The following is a 10,089-nucleotide window of genomic DNA, read 5'->3' as shown; positions in this document are numbered from 1 at the left end:
CTTCCTGCTATTGCAACCCCCTCCTTCCTATCCCCCCCCCCCCCCCCTTAAAACCCCCCCCCCCCCACTGCCTCTGCTGTTTCCATGCCTGCTTTCCAGCCTGTCACAGATGCCTTCCTTCGCATGTCGGATGTGGCCGGTAAGCTCTGGGGTGGCTTGGCCATAAAAACCGTAGACATCTCAAGATGAGTTGAGTCATTCTCTTGCTGTGCCCAAGTCAAGTCCAAGCTGAATTGCTGATGAGACTTGAGTTGGACTTGGGAGCGAGTGGATCAGCTCACATCCCCAACACTTTTCAGTGGCGACTGCCCAGTTAGGGAACAAGACTCTACTGAGGCCTGCCTGGTGCCTACTTGAACATCCTTTCATTGCAAGGATGAGACTGTCCTCTCCCACAAGACATTCAATTAGTTTTCTGGGGCTTTGTTGGCTGGTTAAACAGGTCATTCGATTTACTTTATATGAGCTATTGCAACTTTTCACAAGTGCCTCAACTTTTTGTTTGGTAACCCTTTTATGATGTTTTTAATGCTGTTCATATTTTATATTGTATTTTATGTGTTGTTGTAAACTGACAAGAGAACTTCAACTAATGTTAATTAGAAATGAAATATAAATTAAGCATAAGAATACCTCGATTCTGATACCCAAATACAGAAATCTGTGCACATCTCTTCCTTTCCAAACATGAGTTGAAGAAAGGGAACAGATAAAAATTCCAGAAGAGTGGCTAAGTATAATTTATTATTGTATTATTATTTAATGTACTATACTTCTATACCACTAAATAAACAAATATCTGGGACTAGAAGTTCCGAATAACTAAAATCAGTCCTGGCCCACATGCAGTGGCTGCCTGCATGCTTCTGAGCTGATTCAGTGTGCTAGAAAGTCCTCCGTGGCCTGTGCCTGCAGTGCATGAATCCCATGGCCTTACTCTGCTTGGGCACTGTGAACTATATCTGAGTTTTCTCTGACTGCTTCTTCCAAGGGACAGCCAGGGGGGCAAGAAAGAGGAGAACCTTCTCAATGGTGGCCCCTAAATTATGGAGCAATTTTCCCAATGAGACCAGCTGGGGTCAACATTGTCATATTTTCAGTGCCAGGTTAAGAGTGTGCTCTACTCCCAGGCATTTAGTAGAATATAATAGGGCTTTATTTATTAAAAGCTTTTATAGGCCATCCACTACAACCATCTCATGATGGCTTACTTACATGTAAGCTGTGTAAGCAAGTCTACTTTTTATTGGCACTGCTTTTGTGCAATCTGTTTAAAGTAGTGTATACTGGGATGTTATGGTGTGTTGTATTTCCATATTTGTTGTCATCCATAGAAGGCTTTGGCTCTCGGATGGTATAAAGATGCTGATGATGCTGATGTCTTCTTTCTTTCAAGTTTTTAGAATGGAGAAAAGATTGTACTGCAGCCAGGAAACTGCCAAAAGATTATTGGTTGTGGGAGATTTGCAGATGGAATGAATCACAGATAAATGCAATGATTATGGGACTACACTGAACAATGCATTCTGGGACAGATGAACAGTGGCTGGTCTCCACGACGTCTGGCCACAGCCCCCATTTGTCTTGTGCTTTGATGAAATGCCCAGGTGTGCAGCAACGGGGTCCTTGATCAGCTTAGACGTCCTTGATGTCTCCTGGAGCTGTTCCTCTGATGGTTCTGCTTAAGTAGGCAGTGCCTGCAGTGCACTGAATAGCACTTTAAATGGGTTGCGCAGAGGTGTAACTCTAAATGGTGAAGTGCAGGTGTGTATCATGACAGCCCCAAAGGATAGGCTATATTATATTATATTAATCTAATATTTTATATATATATATATATATATTAGAAGCTTTTGCTGGGCTTGGAACACACCTTGCATGAAGCAGTTGGTCTTAACAGCCCATTCAAGACCAGTCAACCATAAAATATTTTTCATTACAACAGAAACAGCTCACAACTATGTACTGTTGTCAAGAAAATTAATCCCTGGCCCCAGCAGCTCTGAGCTCAGAAGAAGAGGGAGTGGTGAAGGGTGAGGGTGAGGCAATGGATGGCTGGGTTCAGAGAACACAGTACCCCACCCTCAAGGGTCGAGCGTCGGTTGAGTGTGGATTATCATTGGACCATGAGTTGTTATTGCAACATGGGTTATCATGTTGTATGAATGCAGTCATTGCCAGCATTTCCAGTGATAGAAAAGCCCCTGCACTGCATCTATGGGAGCCCTGGTCCCAGAGTACAACAACTTCCAGTTTCTGCCAGAAGAGCATAGCCCTAGGTCTGAACACAGGCACATTTATTGCAGTTCCACTGGAATCAAGGGGACCTTACCCAATCACGATAAATTTTCTCCATGGATTTTGATGGATCTCCCTAAGCATGACTTCTACATCTGCATTCAATCCATTGTCTTTATTATTATTATTTAAAACCCAGAGTAGACAGGGGATTACTTCTTGGAATATCTTTAATAAGAGGGTTAGATGTCCTATTTCTACTTGTCTTTCTTTGACAGTCAGCAGCAACACTCAGTGATGTGCCCTGATTATTCAGCTCATGGGGGAATAGGTGTCCCCTTCTTTAAGCCTTATGGTTTGGTCTATGTCAGGTGGTGGCCCTGTGTTTAGACTGTACCACTTCAGACTGCAGTGGAGGAGGGCTCTCATGAGCAATTGTTTATATCCTGTTTGTAGAGAGCTAGTATATCAGAGTAATGGCTAGGCTAACTTATCTGCTAGTTTGCTATAAGCAAGGATATACTATATAGGTCTGGTGAAGCATTTGGTCATCTGGCCATCCACCTGAAGCCTTAAATGGTATTGATGGCCACTTACACATTCTCAAATAAGAACAGAAAAGAGGACACACATTTACATAAAACATGCTCATGCTAATTTAATACAGATGCAAATTTAGAAATAATTGCTAGAATTTGAAATACCATGCATCTTACCAAACTAACCTTCTGTGTGTCTGCTCAGTTTCAGTCCAGGTGCTAAGCACAGATGGGCAACTTCCCCGCCTCTGAACTCCCTTTATCTGCAAACCGAACTTCAGCTGCATAGCCCTTCAAACAGGGCACTGTTCTCTGCAAAGTAAGCCAACAACTGCCTAGGTACAACCCTGACATGGGCTGACCATCGTAGTGAGAGTTGTTTCACCTTCTTCCCTTCTAAGGAGCTTGTTTCTCTTTCTTCCCCTCTTCCCTGTCTCTTGTCTTCCTGAAGAAATGCCAGGATAGGTTTTACCAGACAAGGAGGCCTTTGGTGATCCCAACAGCTGTAAGGGGCTTTGAGCTCACACGGCAGATGTTTGCTATTCAAGCCACTTCATTACTGTTTTAGAAACAAAACCCCCAATTCTTCCTGACCAAAGTGCACTGGGTTTGATTGACAGCCAGCGTGTGTTTCATGCGACATAAACCATATTATTGCACAGGGTTTTCTTTTAAAAAAGAAACTCATTATTGAAATGCTTCCCTGGAATCTTTTAGAGAACACTGAATGTGTGTGTGTGTGTGTGTCCATGTCTGTATGTCTATGCATGCCTTTGTGTGTTGATCACCAATTCTTCACTCATTTTTCTGGCATGCTAAAGCTACTTCAAACTGGTTGTAGGAAGCAGCAAGATTAAAGATTAAAATATGTGTTAGCTCCAGTTCTCTGTCTGGGGCTTAATTGTCTAAAAGGACAAATGTCGAGACCCTCTTGAAGTCGTGTCTTCCCTTGGCTAACCCTACCCCTAACTCCAGATGTGCAAAAGTTTCCTGAGTAATTCAGAGAAAGTCATTTTTCCAATGCTAAAAAGCACCTTTCTCCTTTACTTACTTTCCTGTGATCTCTGGCACAGGTTCCAGAGTTAAGCACCCATTGAGTTAAGGGAGTAAGAGTTGTCACTCACATGGCAAAAAGTGTTCAGAGCCCTTTAGGGGCACGGCTTCCATGAAAATTAAAACAGATCTGTAAAGTAAACCTGAACTTGATGATGAGAGGCTGGGAGTTTAGCAGTTTGTCAGCTTGTGATGATTTTGTAGCTGAGGTAAGATCCAGTCTGGGAACTACACAATTCACTGCTCATGGCAGTATTTTGGATGTGATGCTGAGAAACAGGTTTTTGTGCACAAAGATTAGGAGCAAACTTAATGGAGCTCTTAATGAAATTTACAAACCTCATTCTCCAAATTCTTCCAGTTTTAGTCAACTCGTACCCCGCATTTCTCCTTACTTAACAGAAAGGCATCAGAAAAATTAGGGGCCCTAGCTCTACCTGCTCCCTCTAGTAATTCATTTGTTTGCATACTTAGTGGACATGTGACTCAGTTTAAAAATGGATTTGAAGCTTTGTTAGCAAACAAAAATATCCAAAACTTCCTAGATTGTCTCACTGAGAAAATAAGTTCCATAGAGATGCAGTCATGTGAAAGCTAACTAGCTTTATAAATATTCTAGAAAAGAGGCAGAATTCATAATTTTGTTCAAAACTGGATTGAATAAATATTGGATACTGAAAAATATAATAAATCGTTCCTACTGTAAGTTGAGCTTGTAATGCCTCGTAAAACTTAGACATATATTTTGTTTTATGCACTCAGCATGAATCAAAACCTTTAAAAAATGCTTTGGGGATACTATTTTTTTCCAAATTTCCTCAGGGTATTCAAATGCCACCACAGAAATCTGCATGTGGATTTTTAAGGGCACAAACCCATGCCAATTTTGATAGTAAAAAAGCCCAGCATTTCCCAACAGGCTCCAGATACATGGACTGAAACACATTAAAGGCATGAGCTTTAACCAGTGGAAGCTTTAGCTAATGGAGTCTAGCTCTCACTGATTAATAAATAATGGTGAACTGTAATTGATGCAAGTATGTGTTAAACTGGTTTTAACCACAGTTTTGAACGGATACTTGTTTGTGTCAGGAGCACCAGTTGTGGGTACCTTTTCACTGACTCCAGTCTGAATTGCATAGGATAGGGCCTGAAATCTTCTTCTTTAGGTCAGTTTTTGTTTGGAAAAAAGAGGATTTTTTTTTAAAATAACATAATATTTAATATTGGTTATGATGAGAATACACACTAGTGGCAAAAGCAGAGTTTTCTGTTTTTGCTTTTGTCCCCAATGCCTTTTTAATTGTTGAACAGAAAGAAAATTGCAGATTATATATTGAGGCATTATTTACTATGCTGGCAGTGACAAAATCCTTTGAAGGCTGAATCATAGATCTGTCTCTGATCAAATCTGCAATGAAAAACTCACTGCAGTAGGATTTAATAGAAAATAAAGTAAAAGTTATATATGTGGAAATACCTCCAATTCCATTACCCTTTCCAGATTAATGCATTTTTTCCCTGCCCTCTTTCTTTTGCCAATATTGGAAGTACACTATTTAAAGAAGCTTGGGCATGGGGGGGGGGGGGGGGGGGGGTGCGTAGGAGTGTGGGAGGCTGTGTCCAAGACTCAGGTCCAAATACTCTCCAGCAAACTGGCCTTATTGAGAGAGTGCTTGATACTTGGTTATCTCCCTACTGCCTGCCCCTGAAACTTCATTGTGTTCACTGACTGTGCAAAATTTAACGCCTTACAGTCAATGGGATTACATGATTTTAAAAGATAAATTTATATTCTTCAGTGTAAATCCCATTCTCCCACTGATTTCAGGGATGCATAGGCTGGAGTTCTTTCTGGAAGATTATAATCCTGCCCCGGACTTTTTAACTGTTCCAAAGCTAACGTTTGGAGTGCAGGCATATTCCTCTGGTCTCATCACCCAAACTGAGTCGTGGAAATCAAGCCCTACCAAAGTACTCGTGTTTGTTTACGCGTGCTAAATGGCTCTAATTACAGTTCTTGCATCAACTCGAACTGGCATTTGCAGACTTCCCAGCTACAATGGTTCCCCTGACTTTGTTTGAATCCCAGGATCGGTTTATTAAAGTCACCCTGTTATTCAAAGAAGACAGGGTGACTTTCATTCAGTGTCGCTTGCCATTCAGTGTCACTAAGTATTTAATGTAGTTTCATTTTAACGAAGAGTTCTGATTTTCTAGGTCACTCTTTAATTAACACTCCAAATATTCTGTCTTGTTGAAAGAAAAGGCTAAGGAACAAGGGAAGGTGGTCTCTTATGAGCTCGCACCGCAGTCTTCAGCTGCAAAAATCTCATTTATTTCCATAAAACATCCATCCAACCAACTCTGCGTGCTCTGGGGCTCAATCCTATGCACATTTGGCCAGGGGAAAAGGCCTTTCGCTGGGACCCGTAAAACTTTTCTCTGTCTAAGCAGGCGTAGCAATTGCACCTTTATGGTAGTGAATTGGAAGAACAAAGCACATAGAAGTCAATCTCTTTTAATGTGATCTCAGTTACTGTCTATTACATGGTTAGGACTAGACGGAAGCTGTACCTGACTTCGAATTCAGAGATTTTTCAGTGTGAATTGCTTTTTCTCGATCCCTTTCGCGCCGGATATTTCTGATGCCGCTCTCGGTGTACAGCAAGCGCAGACTGTTTTCTAAAATGCTCTTCTTTTTGATGGAGACAAAAGGGGCCAACGGGGAGAAGGCATTAGTCACGCTGCAGTGCCACTGAAGACAAGTGAGAATCCTGTATTTTAAGGCTACGGGGCGCGAGGACATTTACGGCGAGAAAGCCCATTGGGACCCAGGGAGATTTTCTTGTAACACGTTTAGCTCCGCGCTCACGTCGCGCTGGCCGTCTGGCTGGCAATTCGTTCTGCAGCGGGGTGTTCGATGCCATTTGAGGTACGATTGATTGTCTGTACAAATTCACATCTTTCCTCTGGCACCGAGGCATATTTTATGTCTCCTTCCCTCTCCTAGTTTTCGTGTCTGTACGTAATTGAAGGCTCTGTGGTGAAGCTCGCCCGTGTCCATAGATCGCTTTACTAAACTGGGCTATGAAGCTCGGTTTTTTTCGTCACCCTTCTATAGGCATCCGAGCGCGCAAAGTAACTGTTAAAAGGCACAGGTAAGTGAGGCAGGTGGAGGGCTCTCTAGATGCGTAAAAGCCCAGTGGAAGGAAAAATATTAAACTGGAAAAGCCAGGGAGCAATCCTATCTATATTTAGATAGAAAACAGCCCTTATTTTCTAATATGACTGCTGAGAACTGTAAGACTTTTCTGTCTAAACATGCATAGGACTGCGCCCTGCAAGGGTGTGGGAGTAGCAGGTTAACAGCCGCTTGGTTCCTTAGAATGGTATTTTCTATATGTCCACTCCAAAGTAATTCCCATTGAGTTAAGTGCAGCTTGTGCCCAAGTAAGTGTGTGTAACATTGAAGCCAAAATTGCTTCTATAGGTCCACGAATCTCCTGAGTACTAACTGCCCGAGCGTAAAGGGAAATTGATGCCACACTCTCACCCATGCTAAATAATAATTATAACAGAATGATGAGTATTGATTAAAATTTTAAAAATCACGTTATTTCTTCCCAACCCAGAAGGCAAAATGAATGGGTCGCTGTTATATGGCCAACACAACCATAAGAGAAGAATATTAAAATAATGTGCAGCTTTGGGAGATATTTATTAGAAGTATTACTTATTGGAAGGCATCTATCTGATTTTATTATACTCATCCAGCTCGTTTTTTCCTGTCTCCAAAGGGCTCAGTCAAACAGCAGCCCTACTCCGTTCCCATAGCCGTATTAGCTCGCTGCTGCACAAGCAACATGGAATCAAAGATTCAAATTTATTGTGGCTCAGGTTTGCTATGTCTACTCAGAATTAAGTTTCTTTATTCTCAATTGAGTTAGCCTTAGAAAACGTGTATAGGACCGAACTTTTTTTTTTTTTTTGGACGAGGGAGAAGAGACCAGGGAATCAAATATAGTATTCTAGAGACGCATGTATTAAATGTTAAAGGGATGTCATTTTATCCCATCTCCACAAAGTTAATATGTTGGATAAGTGCTTTTTGCTCCTGGTTTTTACATAATAAACAGTTAGTTTTATAGTTGTTTGTTGCCTTGGAAAGTTTTACAGGGAAAGGTGTGACACAAATATAGTCATGATAGTAAAGGAATAATTCAGCCAAACTTTTAATGGCCTTGAGCAGAGGCTGAGGTTAAAACCATTGTACTAGCAAGCTTAGGTATGTTGATGCAGAAGTAAGATCCATCCAACTCCATGGAACTTGCTCCCAAGAACGCGCGTAGAATTCTCTGAAGGAATTGTTACCTGCATGGCTGCGCACATGCCTATAATTGCAAACTGTCCGAGAGATCAAGTTCCTTACATAGGTTCCCTCTCCAGAAAGCCCTGCTCTGCTCAGAAGGACCTTATATACAGCCGGCTTCATTGCAGCACGATGCTATAAGGAATTGGTCATATTCCCAGAAAAGAGCGCAGTCTTAACAGGTGAGGAAGGGTGCAGTTCAGAAACAACAACAACAACAACAACAGAACACCCAAAACGGAAGGAAATATGTAGGATGACAAAAAGTCATCGGATAATTCCTTAGGGAAGTCTAAGAAGAGAAGTCCATTGGTTCGCTAAATATGTGATCCTATGTTTGTCTACTCCTATTTGGTTACCTTGGGATTACTCCCAGGTACGTGTGCATGGGATGGCAGCCCAAAAGAACTCTTCTGAGTGGCGGTCGAAAATTAATTCATTACTTATTTAAAGCGAAATAATTATTAGGTGATAACCATAATGTATGTTAGAAGTCTTGGCACGGGAGCTTAAGTCTTGCTACAGAACAAGGTGTGTTTCGATTGGGAAAGCAACCGAAGGGGCCTGGCTGGTGTGCCCGGGAAGAGGTGGAAATCGCGAACCGGGGTGCAACTTAAAGAGAAGGAAAAACAGTGACTGTTCAGTCAAGGGGGAGCGCCCCCCCTCCCCCGTTCCCGGGTTTAACCTCTCGATTCCCGGGCAGCCCCAAGACACCCGCACCGAAAAATACTGCGTAAAGACAGCGAGGTGGAGGGGAAAGCGTTCCTTCTCGCTGAAAAGGCATCGATATATCCAAGGCCCGGAGGGAGCGGGGGAAAGGGCGCGGACCGAGAGCCAGTCAGAGCAAGTGCGGACGCGGGGCCAGGGATCCTGCGGAGCCCGCGGGCGCTTGCGGCGCTCGAGCTCCGAAGGGGGCGAGAGCGTAAAGCCGGGGAGCACCGAACAAAAGTTGCCTGCTTCGTGGCTGAGGTTTTTGGTTAGGGCTGAGGGATGCCGTGCACCGCCCTGCCCTCCCCTGGGAGGAAAGGCGGGCTGAGCAGGACCCGTGAGCCGGTGGCGCGGTTGCTCGGGCCGGCCTCGTTCTCCCCCGCGGCTCGTCCAGCGGGACTGCCGAGAAGCTCGGCCGCGGCGCCCGAGACCCGGTCCAGGGAGATCGGCTTTGCCCAGAGTCGGCAAGGCGTGCTTGCTGTGAGAACTTTTGCATCTCCTCTGCTTTTAATCCAACTGCAGGGACGGGTGGGGCGAAAGCGAGCTTTTTTGGGGGGGGGGGAATGTCTAGTCCTATGGCCGCAAGTCTATGCTCCTGCATTAAGCTCCGCGGGACTCATTAGGACTTACGTCTGAGTACATACACACAGGATTGCCCTATAAGCCCTCCTGCGACAAGGGAAGCCGTTGAGGAACAACCGGTTGCCCAAGAGCTGTCTCTGCATCGTCTGATCCTTTCATTGTGTATTTATTTATTAGATTTATATCCCGCTTTGATCTTACAACAAACCAAAGCGGCTTACATCACACTCCTCCTGCTCTCAGTCTTATCGCCCAGTTGGCTCCATGGCCCAGTGGAGACCGGAATCCAGATGGCCCGAGTCCCAGTCTTAACCCTACAGCACAGCCGATCTCGGCCTTGTGAGTGTGCCTAAACAATGTATCCGATAATTCCCAGGTGAAAATGATGGTACTATTTCAAGCTAGCGTCGTTGCTGCCGCTTTATATACAGGCCACGGCCTGTGCTTGACCAGACTCCCAGCGCCACGCTGCTGTCCGGGCAAGGATGCGTCAGGCGGGCATTTTGCAGAAGCAAGCCCCGCAGAAAGCAGCAGGTGCGGGAGGCTCGTTAGGTGAGCGCGCACAATGCGGGTGCCGAAGCCCCGTGCGGGCAGTTC

Source organism: Varanus komodoensis, unplaced genomic scaffold (assembly GCF_004798865.1).
Source record: "Varanus komodoensis strain SLA01 unplaced genomic scaffold, ASM479886v1 scaffold35, whole genome shotgun sequence".
In the NCBI taxonomy this organism is placed as follows: domain Eukaryota; kingdom Metazoa; phylum Chordata; class Lepidosauria; order Squamata; family Varanidae; genus Varanus; species Varanus komodoensis.
Note: the sequence above shows the minus strand (reverse complement) of the source record.